The 18,901-nt window shown below is 44.9% G+C and overlaps 1 protein-coding gene across 6 annotated transcripts in view; it reads left to right on the plus strand.

The window, feature by feature from the left end:
- Positions 1 to 2,460: 2,460 nt before the first annotated feature.
- Positions 2,461 to 18,901, plus strand: part of AHNAK2 (AHNAK nucleoprotein 2) — an 82,674-nt gene continuing 66,233 nt past the window's right edge. The window contains exons 1-2 of one of the 6 annotated variants that reach the window (XM_072630045.1): positions 2,555 to 2,573; positions 7,758 to 7,947. The gene's annotated coding sequence lies outside the window, so the exon portion shown is untranslated. Of the gene's footprint in view, positions 2,574 to 2,652; positions 2,928 to 2,958; positions 7,948 to 18,835; positions 18,900 to 18,901 lie in introns of those variants that run through there. The other 5 variants (XM_072630042.1, XM_072630043.1, XM_072630041.1 and 2 more) reach the window with 5 other exon arrangements.

Below are 18,901 nucleotides of genomic sequence, written 5' to 3' on the forward strand. Positions count from 1 at the left end.
GTGTGTGTGTGTTGGAATACCCTTGGTTGTGATGTATCCTTTGAGAAAAAAGGTGGGGATGTTTGGTGATAAATAGGTCACTTTGGCCATCAATCAATAGCATCCATTTAGCAATCATTTATTAAGCACCTATGTGCCGGACACTATTCTAGGCAGTGGAGATGCAAAACAACCATGAAGCAGTCCCTGACCTCAAGGATGTTGGATTCTGTTGGGGGAAACAATGTGCACACATATGCATAGAAGCAAAACATAATCAAATAAATACTGGGTACATGTAAATTAATTTTGACTCCTGCTAGTGACTGACAAGGGGAAAATGGGGAGGCACCCAGGAATGGGAGAGATAGGAGGTAGGGAAGACCAGGTTAAAAAAGAAAACAAACTTAGTTTTAGACTAAATCTCATAGAAACAATGAAATAGACTCATCATCATTATGGGGTAAATTTGGGGGAAGTACCTTCATAACTTGTCCTCATGAAAATGACCTACAGTTGTCCCTTCCACATGGCTACTTTCTCCATCAGTTTCAGAACATGATAGGTTGGTATAAGAAATTAAATGGGAATTTTGGGGGAGTTTTGTAGAAACCACAGGTGATAGGGGAAGGCATGACACAGAAAAAGTTTAGAAACTCAGAAATAGATAAAATATATGTGTGGTTTTGTATAATATCAGCCCCAATTTTACAATAAAGTACTGTAAACACCCAACGGAGGAAAAAGTTCAGACTTCTCTGGTACGAAGGAAGAGCCAAAATACTTTATGTGGATTTTCCAGATGGCAGGGGTGCTGTGCCCCTCACCTTGGAGATGTGGACAGGATAAGGGTATTCTGTCATTCTTAATTCTCTGCCCCTGCTAGTGAAAATCCCTTTTAAAGCCTAGTTGGCTCCCAGGGATCAGCTCTGCATGGGGACAAGAGGTGCTCAGGTGACCTAAGGGATGAGAGAATTCTAGAGGCCCCTCTATTGATCAGGGACACCCACTCTTAGAACTATGGAGTCTGGGGTTTCATTAGGCAAAACTGTTGATGTTTCTCTCCTTTTAGGTTTAACTTAAAGGCTACCTTCCTTCTTCATGAAGCCTTCCCTGATGCCCTGATAAAAGCATACTCTTCTTCAATTTCCTCCTAGCCTTTTGAAGAGGTGCTGGCCAATGCCTCTTCAGACCCTTAACTAGCCATGTGACCTTGGGCAAGTCTCTTAATTTCTTTGTGCTTGAACTGTGTCATCTATAAAATGAGGTGGTGGGTCTCCAACATCCCTTTCAACTTGAATTCTCTTTTCCTATGCTCCTTGCCCTCAACCCTCTCATTCTAGCAACATATTCATTTGTTTCTTTCCTTTTTTTTTCTTTTAAAGGCAATGGGGGTTAAGTGACTTGCCCAGGGTCACGTAGCAAGTGTCTGAGACTAGATTTGAACTCTGGTCCTCCTGACTCCAGGGCCAGTTGCTCTAACCACTGCACCACCTAGCTGCCCTTCAGTTGCTTCTTAACATTAATCTGCATTTATTAAACACCTGCTGTATGCCAGGCACTATGCCATGTGCTGGGGATACAAAAATAAAAAATGAAAACAATTCCCAATTTCAAGGAATGTATGGGGGATGGGGGTGGGCAATGAGACAACAAATACCTACATAAGTATACACAGAATAAATAGAAAGAGAATAAACACAAAAACAAACATGTGTTTACACACATGACAGTTTTGGAGGGAGGGGACTAACAATTGAGGAAATCAAAAAAGTCTTCAAGCTGAAGGTAGTGTTTGCATCTTACAGACATTTTTAAGAATAAGGTTTGCACCATTGTCTGCAGTGGCAGAACTTGAACTCAGATCTTTCTGGCTGAGGCCGGATCTCTATCCACTATACCACGCTGCTTCTCATGTTCATAGAGGGCAATAATGATTTTTTTTTTTTTTGGTCTAAGTAGGGGCTAAATAAACGTTTGTTGAATTAAATGGAAGGAACTTGGTATGGCATTTCTAACAGAACAGGGCAGGACAGGGCAGCTAGAGTAAAGGGTGGTTTAGAATATGTGAGGAGACTCAGGAAAGACAAATCATTTCTTCAGGACTGTCATGCATGAGAAGCAGGAGATTTCTTGTTTGGTTCTAGCAGGCAGAGCTAAGAGGATGGAAGTTATAGGGAAACATATTTTGGCAAGATGCAAGAAAAAGCCACAACCCCAAACCATCTTCCTAAAAGTCAGAGCTATCCAAAATTGGAATGGGTGGACTTGGGAGGGAGTTCTAGATCCCTAGAGGTTTGGAAACAGAAGCTGGAGGGGACTCCATTCTCTAGCAGAGGTTGGATTAGATGCCTTCTTAAGACCCTGTCAGCTCAAAGATTCTATTGGATTCTTGGGGTTTGAATCTCCCGGGGAACTCCCTGATCCTTAGGCATTCACACTGTAGACTTAGCTTTTTTGTAGAACTAGATTCAACCTGTGCTGTTTGACACACAGGCACACACACACACGCAGGCGTACCCTCAGTCTTGGAGTGAGTCAGATCGGGCTCTGGCTGCAGCTGGAATGGTCAGGCCTTACAGCTGTTGTACTGGGTATGTGAATCTATATTGTCTTGGGGGTGGGGGGGCGGAGGGTAGGGGCGTGGATTTCTCAGGATTCCGTGATCACTCCGACTCCCCTTCAGGGAGGAGGGGGACTGTAGCCCAGCTCAGTTTGCCCCCCTTGTTGTAACGGGACACCCCCCTTCCAACCCCACCCCACACTTCGTCAGCTCGGGTTCTGAAGGAAGGGAAGGAGGAGGAGGAGGAGGGAAGGGCTGGGCTGATACACTCCCTGCGCAGCTCTGGCTCCTCTGAGGGGCGTGGAAGGGTAGAGGGAGGGAGGCAGTTTCTGGACTGCTGTTCTGGGTTATTGCAACTTAAGTTTTGAGAATCGCAATTATCTGGGTAAGTTTGTTCCCTTCTCCCTCTTTCTGATCCCTCTCCCCTGTCTGGTGTGGAGAGGGAAGACAGTGTCCCCTATAGCCAGGCGTAGACTTGGGGCTCTGGGTATATGGGGTGGAGTAAAGAGTAGGTGGGGGTTCCTGGGATGATCGAGAGAACTGAGGGGGCTTTCGGTGCGATTGGTTGGGGCAGGAGGCCGTTTTCTCAGTGTATGCACCAGGCAGTGGCTGGACTGGGCGGAGGGGTTTGGGAGCGAAGGAGCCCCATAACTTGTGGGGGACCTATCTCAACGCTCAGGCCCATCATGGACCAGCAGTAAGGGAGTTGAAGAAGCTGTCTTTTCGTACCTCTTCCCCCATCCCAGCATCTGCTCAAGTTCCTTTGTCCTCAGAGAGGAATGAGGTGCAGGACAGTAGCCCTACCCAGACTGTGGCTCTGCAGCCCATAAAGAGAGGCTGCCCCTTTGGGGAAGGTCTGGGGCAGGACACAACCTCCTTCTGCTCCCCGTATCCTTCCTCTAGCTAGCTTTGTGCCTGGGTGGGGGGCCTGGGGGGCGGGGCAGTCAGAGGGAGAGAGTGTGTTGGTCTGGGACGTCTCAAAACTAAGGCGTACGGCCAAGGAAGCCCCCCAGCCCCTGAGGCTGCTGCAGACGAAGCAGATGCCTTTGGCGTAGGCAGAGTCTGCCTGTTGCTACTGCCCCAGTCTCGAGGGATGGGCTGGTCCCAGCAAGAACATCGGCTTAGAGGATCATCGTGGGTCCAGCTGAGTTGGAGTTTACTATAACTGTTTAACATCTCAAGAATCTAAACCCAAGCTGAGGCTGGATTCCTCCCTGATTCCCAGAGCTGGGAGAGAGCATCTCAAAGTGTGAGGCCCGATTTGGGAGTGCGGAGAGAGCCACCTCCAGATAACCAGACGTTCTGACACTTTCTGGATAACTTGTTGTTGTTCAGTCATTCAGTTGTGTTCGACTCTATGTGACCCTCATGGACAACGTCCCTGGAGTTTTCTTAACAGAGATTTGATTCTCCAGTATGTACACACTTTACAGACGAGGTACTAAGGCCAATAGGGGTTAAATGACTTGCCCAGGGTCACACAGCTTGTTAGTGCCTGAGGCTGGATTTGAACTCAGATCTTCCTGACTTCAGACCTGATGTTCTATCCACTGCACCACCTACTGTCCACTAAAGATTAGCGAGTCAGTAAAAATGATGGAGGAGAAAGGGTTGGATATAAAAAAATGAGTCCGGGGTTTGAATCCCAGATCTGATACCTACTGGTTGTGTGATTCTGGGCAAATGCCATCACCTTCCTGAGACTCAGTTTCCTCATATGTAAAATGAAGATAGCCATAATTCATTAAGGCTTTAAACAGTTGCTTGGCAGCTTGGCACCTTGTTCAATGAAAGGGATTCAAAGATAGAAAATAAACAACTAACCCCTCCCCATACCCCTGTAGGGGATAGCAGAAGTTGTGAAGAGAATCCTTAGAAACCATCAGGCATTTTAGAACTAAGAGGTTTTGTTATCATGAGATATTGTCTGCTGTTCTGTGTGACTTTTGAAAGTCTTGTGACTTGCCAGCTGGGGGATGGGCTGCTTCCTTGTGGATTCCCAGGGTGGGGCATGTGGGTGCTGGTGGGTGGGTGGAGAGAGAGAAAGAGAGAGAGAGAGACAGAGACAGAGAGAGACAGAGACAGAGACAGACAGAGACAGAGACAGAGACAGAGACAGAGACAGAGAGACAGAGACAGAGACGGACAGAAAGTGCCAGCGCCCAGCTAGGCCTTGTCCTTTCAGTGTAGCATAACACTAATAGTACATTTTTTTCTTTTCTTTTTTCATTAACACTTTAAAAATATTGGGTGACTGCCCCTTTTCTGAGCCCTCACACAGAAGACCTACTCCAGCCCCCCCAATTCCTCTTGGCCCTCAGTCCTCCTTTCTTTAGCCATCATTACTGTTGGCTGAAAAATCTGACCGACTGAGGGTGTGTCCTGCTGGCCAGTAAACCAGGGCTTGGAGCTCTCTGACTTGATTCCCCCTGCAAGGCAGCTCCTGGTGTAGCCGAGGGGAATTGGGAGCCCTGTTGACCATTTATTCCTAGATTCGTTTTCTAGAGAAAGAGCCTTTAGCCTTGGAGAGTAGATACCAAGCCCAGAAGGGAGTCAAAAGAGCCATTTGGGACACTGTCTGCTTGCTTTCCCCCAGTACCCTGATGACAGGTCAGGAGTTGCTTAATAGGGAGATTCCCTCAGTAGCAGAACTGCCCCCAAAGTGGACACATCTGCCTTAGGAGGGTGAGTTACCCATCACTGGAGGTTTTCAAGTAGAGACTGGGGACCTTGTCAGGGAGGCAGTTGAGGGAGATCTTGCTCTCAGTTGGATTCGGGTACTCTGAAATTTCTTTGAGCTCTGACATTTTGTGACTTTGTGATTTGGTGGTCCTGGGATCTGACCACAGGATCTTTTCATTTGAAACCAGTTAGGCAGAGTGGGGAAGCCACTATCTCCGATCTCTAAACAGCTAGCCTGTGGTGAATAGAGCACTGGGCCTGGAGTCGGGAGACCTGAGTTCAAATTTGGCTTCAAACACATACTAGTCATGTGACCCTGGGCAAGTCACTTAATCCTGTTTACCTCAGTTTCCTCAACTGTAAAATGGTAATAATACCTTTTGGGTATTGTTGAGTATTGGTACCTTTTGGGGTTATTGTGAAGATCAAATGATATGTTAGCACAGTGCCTAGCACCTAGTAGATGCCCAGCTCCTATCTTCCCATTTCAAAGAAAAGGAAGTGGAGGCCTACAAAGACTGAGTAGTAGTTACATATCTTATTAGCACAAAATCAGGACTTGGGCAGGGATAAGTCTGGAGGGATTTTCTGAGGAAGGTAGAATTTGAACAGGGTTGTGAAGGCTCCTTAGGATTTAGATAGGCAAATTAGGGGAATGGACAGAGGGTTATTGGTGGGAATAGGGGTGTTGGGAGGTATGTGGTAACAAATAGGATGTGTATAGTGGACAGTGGAGTTCTTTTACTCAGAGAAGCAGCACTAAGGAGGGATGAGGGATGAGACTGTGGAAATCTAGGGCAATTGCCTCAGTCTTCTCCTGGTGGGCAGGAGCAGGAGTATAGAGGTGCAATGGGCCATGCTGAGTACAGGCACAGTGGGTCTGTCTTCCTCTTGTGTTCTCAATTCAGTTATGCATTGACTAGCCTTCCCATGAGTACCTAGCCTCTGCTCAACTCCTCTACTTGGGAAAGAGAAGAAGCATTTACGTAGTGCCTATGTGCCAGACGCTGTGCTAAGATTCACAAATATTATTATCTCAGTTAATTTTCACAACAACCCTGAAAGGTAGGTGCTATTATTTATCAACATTTTACAGTTGAGGAAAACAGAGGCAGCCAGAAATTAAGTAACTTGTCTAAGATCACAGAACTAGGTAGTGTCTGAGGTGGGATTTGAACTCAGGTCCAGTCCATCCTCCTCGTTTTACCAAATTAACCAGGGTCCTAGAGCAAAGGCAAGATCCAAAACCAGTCTTTTGATCTCAAATCCAGAGCTTTTTCCAATACTCCCTACTGAGGGGTTTGGACTATATGGTCTCTCTAGAGTCTTGTTCTCCCTTTATAGGCTTATAATCACATGGAAAAAGATCCTTGGGTGCCTTCCACTCCTCCACCAGGGCAGGTGTATGGTGCCTAAGAGCTGGGTCAGGGGTTGGAGAAATTGCATGACCCTATCACTTCCTGCCCAAACTACTGCAACAGCCTCCCAGCTGGTCTCAAAGCTTCCTGTCTTTCTGGCTCTCCAAGCCATGGTCCAGAAATCTGCCAAAATAATCTTCCTTAACACGTCTGATAATGCCCCCTCTCTACCCCCTTAAGAATCTCTGCTGGCTCCCTAAGAGAAAATATAAACTTTTCAGCTTGACATTTAAAGCCCTTCCTAGTCTGGCTTCAACCCATCTTTCCAGATTTATTTCACATTATTCCTCTTTATATATTATAATGTAAATTCTAACCTAGCCAAATATAACTCAAATTTTCTCTTCCCAAAACTTGGTATTCTGCTTCCCCACTCTGTGCCTTTGCAAGTGCTTTTACCCATGCCTGGAGTGCACTCCCTTTTTAATCCCAACTTTAAACATCCTTAGCTTATTTCAGGGCTCAATTCAGGTGCCTCTCTCCTATGATAGAAAGCTTTTCTGGATCCCTCTGGTGGTTGGGACTCCTTTTCTTCTCAAAGTACCTTGTATTTACTGGTCCAGTACTTGATGTTCCCTCCAGCAGAATGTAAGCACCTCAAAGTTGGGGGAAGGTTTGTTTGTTTGTTTGGGGGAGCTTTGTTCAGTGTCGCCAGAGCCAGCTGCCCATTGAAAAATTTTTGATGTGAGCCTTTATGCCTCAGAAATTCACAAAGAGCATAGCTGACAACTTGATTTGTTTCATTAATTGTCTAGACTTGAGAAAGCAATGGAGAAAATATTAATAATGCCAATTAAACTGGAAAGGGTGTTGCATGGAATTTTTTCCCTCCAGTTGTTAAACACTTGCCAGCACGTACATACACATACATACAACTTTGTACATACACAGCACATATATACAGCTTTGTATCCTCTGCACCTAGTTCAGTGTCTGGGGTATTGAGAAGTTAATACTTGCGTCCAGGGTAACTCAGCCAGTCCAGATAAGAGGCAGCATTTGAACCCAGGTCTTCAGGACTCAAGAGTCTAGATTCATTTTGGCCACATTACTTCTCTAGTTGCATATAGTAGGCATGTAATAAAATGTCACACTTGTTGAATTGAATTTAACAGGAGCAGGAAAAGGCTATACCTACATGTTCCACACTGATCAAGAAATGCCAAGAGCGTATGAGAATGGAGGCAACTGCCAACAGGATCCAAGCTTATGGGAGCCGGCAGACCCGGTGACTCCTTCCTCAGCACATAGCTTGGTGCCCAGGACCAGCTTGGCTCACTTTCTCTTTCAATCTGATATGATTTGGTATGCTCCCCAACCCATCAATGCTCAGCAAAGTGTTTGGTGCTGACCTAGAAGGAGCCCTCTCTGGGGCCAGGAGACCTCAGTTATAGTTAAGGCTGTGTCCACGGTCTGGGCACTGACCTCAGACCTCATAATCTCAGTCTTAGGGAGCTTGATGACTGAACAATAATTGTAGGAGACTGACGGACATATGGGATAAACAGACAGACACTCTCAAAGCACATTACCTACGCCACCACAGTGTTAACAAGAATCGGCAGACCAGTGTATACAACTGTGTGTAATCACAAGTGTGTGTTTGTGTGTTGACTGAGGGAGTTAAGGCATCACCTATTATTAATATACAAATGCATTCTTTAAATCTGAGTCTTGGTCAGGAGTATTGGGTGGGGCTGGGACTGAGGCCAGGTTTGGTGACTGACTCAAAATGCAAACCCTGCGTTTGTTTAAGCAAAACCCATCCCCCACTTTGGGCTCTTTCAGGCCAGACTGGGCATTCTGCTTGCCTTCCTGCTTTGGATCTTCTAGTCTGGGCTCACAACTCACTGGAGGCTTGAAGGAATTGGGAATGTTCAATCCAGAGAAGAGAAGCCTTGGGAAAGATAGGAGACCACTTGTGTGCTGGGGTTCTGAGAGTTGTTTTCAACTGTCTGGAGGATTATCATGTGAAAGAATGATTAGATTGTTCTGCTTTGCCAGAAAGGGCAGAACTCAGAGCAAAGTGAGAGACACATTACTAACAATTAGAGATGTCCCAAAATATAATGGACTGCCTTGGAAAACAGTGGTCTTTTTATCTCTGGACATCTTCAAATAGAAGTTACATGACCATTGATTGTCAGTCATGGAGTAAGGGGGATGGCTTAGATGAGGTGACCCCTGAGGTTCCTTCTGTCTCTGAGAGTGTAATTCTAATGCTCCTATATTATGTGTTATCTGAGGGAGATGGTAGTCATGGAGGAAAGGAATGTTGGGGTTCAGGGGTGGTTAAAGGCAGGACTGGGCAGTGGGCAAGGTTCTATGCATCATGTTAGGAAATTGGCACCAAAATCAATCAGTTGACAAGCATTTATTAAGCACTTACTATGTACCAAGCACTGAAGTAAATGTTGGGGATACAAAGAAAAGCAAAAATCCCCAAAACAATCTCTGACCCTCAGGGGCATATATTGTAATGGGGAGACAACATATAGATAACTGGGTAGTTATATGTATTGGATATAATATATATTGAATATTACATATATATGATATGTATGTGTATATAGGGAGAGAGGGGGGAGACAGAAAGAAAAAGAGATTATCTGTTGGATGCACACACAGAGTAGATAATGTCATCCGAAAGGGGATAGCAGTAGGAGCTGAAGGGTCTGGGAAAAGATACCTGCAAAAGATAAGACTGGAGCTAAATCTTGAAGGAAGACCGAGAAATTAAGCGGTAGAGGTGCGGGGGCAGAGAATTCTAGGCATGAGGGACAGCCAAAGCAAAGGCATGGAGGCAAGAGATAGAGAGTCCAGCTTGAAGAACTGCAGGCAGGCTATCGTAATTGGATGATAGAGCTCATGGAAAGGGGTAGAATGAAAGAAGACTGGAAATTAAGAAGGGGCCAGGTTGTGAAGGACTTTAAATGTCAAATGAAGGGCTTTAGATTGGGTCCTGGAGGTAATAGGTTGCTTTTGAAGCTCAGCGAATAGGCGGCTGGGTCTCCATTTTCAAAAATCAGCCTGGCATCTGAGTGGAGGGCTGAGTGGGAAGAGTCTGTAGGCGAGGGAGAGCAGTCAGAAGGCTCTTTCGATAGTCCAGATAAGAGGTGATGAGAGACTGGGCAGAATGGAGCAGAAGAGATGACTAGGAATAGGAGAGGTATGAACACAGAAATGATAAGACTTGGCTGTCGATTGGCTATGTGGGTGAGTGCCAGAGAGGAGTCAAGGATGATGGCATGTGGAGGGATCATCGACAGCACATGGAGGTATCATCTAAGTTATTCCATAGGGCAACTGGGTGGGATGCAAGATCGAGCTTTCCTGAGTTCCATGCTCAATTCCTTGTATCCTTAGTATTTAGAACTAGAAAAAGACCTTAGCGATTGTCTTTTCTATATATTCCCCCCCCCCTACTCATTTTACAGATGAGGAAGAACAGCCCCAGGTCCTGCTCTCTAGCAGCTCACTGTCTCTCTGGGGAGATGACTCTTGCATATGAGATAGAAAACAAGATTCTTTAGTAAGTGACCCATGGCTTCAGTAGAGCCATCACAGAGAGACATGCAAGTGAGACAAATGAAAAGTAAAAGAGATGGTTTCTCCGTAATTAATAATCAGTTTATTAGTTAGGCTAGCAAATAATCAACAAATTGATGGTCAGTGGTTTCTCTTGGTAACCGAAAACCCACCGTGGAGATCAATGAATGCTTAAATACCTTTAGAAAAATGGAATCTCATATTAATGACTGGTTATTAATTTCTCTCAGAAGGAGTTCCAGAAGGGGAGAAATTAGAGTGCTAACTTTCTGTAAGCATAAGGATATCCTGCCCTGGGGGCACTCCCAGGGTGGGTCATTTGTGGGGTAGGGGCTCTGTCTTTGCAGGAGGATGTTGAGGGGCTTGGAAGCCATTGGCATGGCTCAAAGCCTAGCCTTGCCAGCCCTGGACTCTTTGCAGCCCCTCCCCCCACCTTTGATCCTGGCTCTTGGGGATGTTTTTCAGTATCTCTGATCTACCTGCCCCCTCTGGGATAGGCAGGATTTTACAGAATCATTTCCCTGAATTCCCACTTCCTGTTTTCAGTCTCTTTGGAAGGCATTCTGGCTTTTAGCACAGGCATTGTTCCTTGGTTAGGATTTGTTCCATAGGTCATATGCCTCTTGGTGCCCCAGAGCAACCTGTTGGGTTCAAATCTCACCTCTGCATCTTGCTACCTGTGTGATCTTGGGGACAAGTTACTTCTTCCAAAATCTCAGTTTCTTCACCTATACAATGCAGAGGTTGACTTGAATGACCTCCAAAGACCCTTTCAGCTATAACTCTATATCCTACGATGAAAAACAAACTGTCTTGAGTCTTTGGACAGAATGTTACAGTCCCAGGAAATCTTGTCCCCTGCCTGATAAACCCCCTTTCTTTACCCATCTCTTATCTTCCAGGGTGCTCTGTTCCCCCACAGGATCTTTTTAAAAAATATTATTTATTTTTACCACTCATTAAAAAAAATTTGAGTTCCAAATTCTCTTCTTTCCTCCTACCTCTCCCCTACTAATGGTGAAGACAAGAAATATGTTATCAGTTATACATGTGAAATCATGCATAACATATTTCCATATTAATCATGTTGCAAAAAAAGCAAGAAAAATAAAGGAAGTGAAAAAATTATGCTTCAATCTGTATTCAGATCCCTTAAAAGATCATAAGACAATACAATTTAGATCTGAAAAGGACCTTAAAGATGAAATGGTCCATCTTCCTTTATTTTAAAAAGGAGAAAACTGAAGCCCCACAGAAATGAAGGTGACCAACGTCTCATTAGTGGTGGGCTACAACCTGGGTAAACTATCTCTAAATCCAAGGTTCTTCCATTGTGCTGCCCCAGACCTCACTGTGATAGACAAATCTTCTACCCCAGCTGTAATCAAGTCAAAGCTTCCTGACCATCTCCCAGCCTTCTCCCCATGCTGCCCATCATTCTCATCTTCTCTCCTAATCTCACACTTGGTTTTTACCTCTGGGTCCCTCTTGCTTTGATAAGTGACTGTCGCTTGGTCACCTCATCTAGCTCTTAACTAACCCACTTTATCTGTCTCAGAACCAGACCATCTCCGGACCAAACCTGATGCAACCCTCCTGTCCAGCTCCCCTTTCTGTATCATCTTCTCCCATTAGAATGTAAGTGGGCAGGACTATCTTCCTTGCTTGCTTTTGTACCCCCATGGTTTAGCACAGGTTTCTTGTTGTTCATGTCTGACTTTTCATAACCCCATGGACCATAGAACGCCAGGCCCTTCTATCCTCCACTGTCTTTCAAAGTCTTTTCGAGCTCATGTTCCTTGCTCCCGTGACACTATCTATCCATCTCATGCTCTGCCATCCCCTTTTCCTTTTGCCTTCAATCTTTCCCAACATCAGGGTATTTTCCAATGAGTCCTGTCTTCTCATTATATGACCAAAGTATTTAAGCTTCAGCTTCAGTATGTAGTAAGTGCTTACTAAATGCTTTCTCTATCAGTATATTTTGGTGCCCATCCCTCCTTGTCTTGCTTTGTATTTTCAGAGATGACAGCTTGAGAAGGTCAGCTTCAAGGCTGAGAATTGCTTCATTTTTTTCATTGTTCCTCCAGCTCCCAGCACAGAGCCCGACACATTAATAACACTTAATAAATGCCTGTTGAATTGAATTGAAATGCATCCTAAGAAGCCAGGTTTTCTTTTGGGGAGACGGCCAGACACTTTGGGCATTGCTTCCTCTTCCAGGGAACATTGTGTTTTTTCACAGGAGCTTGTGAAAAACAACGACACCTCCACTGTCTGACCTGGAGAACTGACTGTGAAGGGACATATGTCAGTCTTGGAAGGGGCACTGGAAGGGCCGGAATTCAGGACGAGACTCAAAGAGGCCCACTATGATTTGGCCACAGATTGGGCTGAAAGGACCACCCACATGTGCTTTGTAGGGAGTCCTTAGAGACTCTAGCTAAACATAGGTCACAGGGTAAGCATATTATCTGGCCTGACTTGGGATTATTTAAAATAGGTAGGCACATTTAGAGCATGTTTTTAAATTGTAAGGAAGGAAAACCTCCTTCTTCTTTCCAAATACTACCCATGCTTCCACATTTGCACAGAACATTAAGATTTACAAAGTGCTTTCCTCATAACCATCCTGTGAGGTGGATAGTGCAGGTATTAGCATGCTCACATGCCAGTGTCAGAGCAGGCAAGCTGGGTGGGAAACAGGGCATCGTAAGGGAGAGATAGGAGGCAGCTTATGCCAGGGAGCTCTGGTGTCTTCAACCACCACTTCTGCTCTCATCCTGAGAGCCTTGGCAATGGCAATGTCCTCCAGACCGCTGGCCCTGCTTCTAACTGGGCCTCCATAATCATCATCTAGGAAAGACACTCTTGTGGAGAAGGGAGCACTGCCACCTCACTGCCACCAATACTAACCTACGTTCAACAGACAGGTAGATGAACCTAAGAGCCCTGTAAACGGGAATGCACTTCCTCCCTTACCCCCCCAGTCCAGACCATTGGCCCTGTTCTCAGCCTGGCCTCCAAAGCCACAATCCAGGGAAGCAACTTTTGTAGAAATGTTGCTTGGCAACCACACGGGAAAGTGCTGCAGATTTCCACCTGCCACCTCCCCTCCTCAGGGACCATATCTACTGACAACCCAGAAAAGAAAGCTCTCGTTACCAAAGACCTTGGCATTGTCAGGGGCTCAACCTCAGATATGGTTTGATCTCTGAAAATGGCATTAAAGAAGATATGTCACTGCCTGCTTTCCTGCTACATGCTTAGGACCTCTGCATCTAACATCTTCTGTGTTGTCTCCCTCACTAGAAAGCAAACTCCTTGAGAACTGGGGCTAGCTGGTTTTTCTACTAGTATCCTCAGCATTTGGTACAATGCTTTGTGAGAAGGGAGTGCTTAATAAATGTTTTTTCATTCATGAAGAAACTGAGGTTTAGAGATGGGAAATGACTTGCTCAAGGCAACACATATAGAAAGTAAATGACATCGCCCAGGCCTCCTGACTGCAAGTCTAGTACTCTTGGAGTCAGGGAAGCCAGGGGGTTGAAAGGATTGGAAACTATGCCTTGGGAGGGAGGAAGGAGAGGCTGGGGGGTGGGGAGGAAGGGAATTAAAAGACTGGGGATGTTTAGCCCAGAGAAGAGAAGACTTTGGGGAAGTGTCATCACTATTTTCAAGTATTGGAAAGACTTTCGGGTGAACGAGGCACTGTATTATTCCACTTGGCCCCAGAGAGAACCAAGAATTATGGGAGGACATTGAGAGAAGAAATATTTCTTTTTGATTTGAGAAAAACATCCTAACAATTAGAAATCCCAAAGTGGAATTGGCTGCTTCTAGAAGTAGTAAGTTCCCCGTAATTGGAGGTCTTCATGTGGAGACTTTGATGACATATGGCACAGGTATGTCTGAGCCAGCTCAAATCAGCTCCCGGGAGCCGATTGTTAAAATTTCAGTGTGAGCATTTACACCTTGGAAATCAGCAAACCCTACAGATCCGGGTTCAATTCATTGTTTTGTTGATTGTCTAGACTTTAGCAAATGATGGAGAAACTGTTAATAACAATGCAGATTAAACTTAAAAATGTGTCCTGCGTGTGGGAACATTTCCCAGTTCACCCCTGCTTGTCAGGAGTATTGTAGGGAAGATGTCTGCTCAGATGGAGGTTGAATTAGACATCTTCTGAGGTCCCTTCTATCTCTCTGGCTGAGTGACTCCTCACTGCTTTGTCTTGCCTACCTTCTTTGGTTCCTCCAAGAAGCTTTAGAACCTCCCTTCTTCTCTAAGCTTCAGACAGTGAATGCCTGTGACCAGTACATCGGAGACACTCAGGATGTGTTTGTTAATGATGAATGAAAGCTCATTCAATGAACAAACCCTACTTATCTCTACTGCCAATGGAGGCCTGCGATCCTCTCTGTAGCAGCTGGGAAGTCACTAAGGGCAGACTGTGCCTCAGGAAGCTCACAGTCTACAGGCGTCAAGACTGACAGAGAGAATGACAAGACGATGTATGTTTTTTCCTAAGCTGAACATAATTAAGGACTGAATTAAGGTGGTAAAGTGGAGAGAGTGAAACAGGGGTAGAGGTGCCTTGGCAGATGAAAGAAGCTGGAATAAGAATACCTGCATTTGAATCCTGCTGCTGGGGGAGCTAGATGGTGTTGGGACCTGGAGTCAGGAAGATCTGAATTAAAATCCAGCCTCAGACACTTACTAGCTATGTGACCCTGAGCAAGTCTTTTTAACCAGCCTGCCTCAGTTTCCTCAAATATAAACGGGGATAATAATAACACCTACCTCCTCCTCCTCGAGTTGTTGTGAGGATTAAATGAAATAAATAGAAGTGCTCAGCTAACTTTAAAGCTCCTTAACTCCTTAATCTCTGAGTTTCCCTTTCTTCATCTGTAAAAATAAACAGATCAGACATTTTGATCTCAGGTCCCTTCCAACTCTGAGTCTGTTGTTGTTCAGTGACCCATTTGGGATCTTCTTGGCAAAGATACTGGAATGGTTTGCCATTTCCTTCTCCAACTCATCAGATGAGGAAACTGAGGCAAGCAGGGTGAAGTACCTTGTCCAGGGTCACACAGCTAGTAAGTGTCTGAGGCTGGATTTGAACTTAGATTTTCTTTGACTCCACGCTTGACATTCTATCCACTGCACCTAGCTGCCCCAGCTCTAAGTATGACTATAATTCCGAACGGTGGGTGGGTGCGTTCTAGGGAGAGTAGATGAGAAGGTCTTGTTGCACCGGAGGAGGATTTATAGGAGATTTAATTAAGAATTTAGGGTCTAGGAGGCTTGTGCAGTAGTGGAAATGAGTTAAGAGAGTAACCTAGCTTGAAGTGTGGGTCAGGGTACTGACTGGTTCTTCAGAAACTCCCTACAGTGATGAGTAGCTCTGGGGAGATGGGCAAGGAGATGGAGTCAGTGAAATGTCAGTCAGCCAGGCAGATTCCCAGAAGCCCTTCCAAAGGGGATTACTGTCCATGGGAGGTAGGTGTCTATAGCAGGAACCCTAGTTTGGGAGGTAGAGTGGGTTCTAGTCTAAGTTTCTCCATTAATTTGATGTGTAGCATCAGGCAAATCATTTCCCTTCCCATCTGCTCTAATCAAGGATTCTTCACCTGGGGTCTGTGAACTTGTTTTTGTTTTTTAATATTTTGAGAAATACATTTTGATATAATTGGTTTCCTTCGTGATTCCTTGTATTTTATGCTATGCATTTAAAAACTCTCTTCTGGCAAGGGATTCAAAGGCTTCACTAGACTGCCCAAAGGGCCCATGACATAGAAAGTGCTAAGAAACCCCAGTGCTGGTATTCTTAATTATGTATTACAGTTCTTTTTGGCATTGTTATCTTATGTTCCAAATATCTGCTCAGGATCCTTTGAATGAGTACAAACTATTTGTTGAAAGTTTCGTTTGCGAGAGCAGTTTGTTTCTGGGCGTTTGGCAAATTCTAGTGTGCTCATTTCTACTGGTTTGAGTAAGAAATAGCATGGTTCCTTGCCTGGTGAGAATTCAGGCGGCCCTCTCTATAAGGGAATTTTGCCCATAAAAGGTCTCTAAGCATAAGCAACCCCAGCAGGTTGGGAATGTCTGCTCCATGTAAACAAGGATGAATCTAAGGGGCCCAAAGTCAGCTCTAAGCCAACTTGCACTAGCTTTGATAGGCATACAATTTAAAGCTAGAGGGGGCCTTGTCCAACTCGCCCATTTTATAGAGGGGGAATTGGAGACTCAGAAAGAAAAAGTGACTTGCTTAAAGTCAAAGAGCTAGAAAAGAAACAAGATTCAAACCCAGGTCTCTTGACTCCGAACCCTCTAAACAGTTGTACCATAGCTGACAGAGTTGGTCAGATGCTGGGCAATCTTCTGTCAAAAAACTCAAGACAGTAACAATGAAAATTAAGTTATCACATCACAATGATTCAGGTCCCTTGGTCTCCTCTCCTCTCTTCCTCTCCCCCCATGATGACCTACTTCATTCTATGGTATGAGTAATTGATAAAGGTTAATTTCCTTGAAATGTAAGCTGACTTGAATTTTAACAATATACAATACCTTACACTCCTCTAGATCTTTGTCTGTAAAATGGGGTGAGAGGAGGTGTAGACTGCAAGGGGAAACTCAGAAACACTCATATCTCAGAGTTAGAAGGGACTCAGGGCCTATAACATTTCTGAGAAAGGGTTATCTAGCCTTGTCTAAAAGGGAATAGCCCACTATGGCCCTCAGTGGTCTCTAAGGCCACTTCTGGCTCTGAAATTCATGGATTCAGTGTTTTGGCCAGAACCCTGGACCTAGGATTTAAGAGGTCTGAGTTTTACTGCTGATTCTACCATGAATTCTGTTTATAACTCAGTTATCTTCTTTGGACCTCAGTTTCCCAACCTTTCTCTAAGTCTCTATGACTATGGGTAGTACCTTCCCCTCTCAGGGCCTCAGTTTCCTCTGTCAAATGAGGGGAATGGGCTGGAAGATGTCTCGTAGTCTGAATGTTGCTGCTCTAATGGGAAGGTTTCAGGTACCATGACATGAGGGAAGGACACAGTTCAAATCAACTCAATTCAACATTTATTAAACATTAAGGCCCTGTGTCAGACACTGCCAAAAGACAAAAATGAAACCATCCTTGCTCTAAAGCAGCTTACATTTTACTAGATATAAGAATGCAACATTTACCTAGCCAGATGAATATATACAAAGTTATACAAAGAGAAAGAAAGAACTCCAAAGATTGGGTGGATGAAAGAAAAGAGCCCATGTGAGAGCTGGCACCTGAAGCAGGCTTTGAAGGAAGCTGAGGATTCTGCTAGGGAGAGATGAGGAGGGAGCCTATGCCACATCTGTGCAAAGGGGGGGTGGTAACAGTGTCCTCAATAGGGAAGAAGAGGTGGGGGCCCACTTTGAGCAGAATGGAAAGTGCATGGAGGAGAGTGACGTGAAATATGGCTGGTTAGTGTTAGAGACACTAATACTAGATCCCAACAGCTGATCTACCTATGCCTAAAATCAGAGTCAGGGATACAATACAGGCTCCTGCCAGACTGATTTGACTCTCAGGGCAGTGGGCCTTTCGTTCTCCCAGCTGCCATTCCCATAGGCCTTGAGTCTGGGAGAGAAGCAGCACCCCCTTTCTCCCTCCTCTCCCTGGGGGCCCTCACCAAACTAATGACCTTGCTGACCTTTAGTCCCTCATACATTCTCTCCTTTTCTCCTTCAGACTTCCCAGCAATCCCATGAGGAACACAGGCAAAGGATGGGATTTTATAGAAGTGAAAACTCTAATTAAGAAAGGAGAAATGATGTACCAAAGTCACATGATAAATTAGTGGTGAGGCCAGGATTAGAATTCATACCTCCTGACTCCAAGGCCAGAGAAGGCTTTCCTTCCATCCTGCAGGGCCCGTTCCTCCCTCCCTTTTTGCCAGCCTCCCAGGAGAAGTCTCTACAGGGAGGTTATTCTCACAGGATTTGCCCCCTCCCTTTTCCCTTTCAACATCTCCAAATGCCTCCCATTTTTACTCACAGAATTTTCACTCCCTGATGTTCCCGGGACTCATTGCCAGCCAAGATTTCCTCAGGAGAAAACCTCCCTCTGTTATTTTTGGCTCATTTTCTCCCTAGATCCCAAAAAACCAAGGTGAGTCATGAATAATCTCTAGGTTCCCAATAGCAACAAATACAGAATTGAGTCAAGAATTGGCAAGAAGCTTGTAAACAGATCCTCCTCCTCCTCTGGATTGTACATCATGGATCCCCTGGCTGTGTGTGGACTGACTGGCAGAGACCTGTCCTCAACTGTTGAGAAGACACTCAGTGTAGCAGATAGAGTACTTGTCTGTGAATCAGGAGAGATCTGGGTTTGAATCCTGTCTGTGATTCTCACTAATTGTGTGATTATGAGCAAGTCACTTAATCCTTCTGAGTTTCCATTTCCACATCTATAAATGGGGAATAATAAAACCTACAAGTATTTATCTCACATAGTTGTTGTGATGCTAAAATGAAACAATTTTGGATAGATAAATCAGCTATTACCATTCCTGGGTGTTTCTCTTGGGATACTGCCTTCAAAGGTTTTGCCCAAATATTTTCTTTTGACTGGAGTATTATATATTTGTTCAACAGAAGGAAGGCCAAGGGTTATTGACTCGATCACTGGATTCTTCAGTTTTGGAAAGATCCTTTCTCTGT

This window comes from Notamacropus eugenii, chromosome 1 (assembly GCF_028372415.1).
Source record: "Notamacropus eugenii isolate mMacEug1 chromosome 1, mMacEug1.pri_v2, whole genome shotgun sequence".
In the NCBI taxonomy this organism is placed as follows: domain Eukaryota; kingdom Metazoa; phylum Chordata; class Mammalia; order Diprotodontia; family Macropodidae; genus Notamacropus; species Notamacropus eugenii.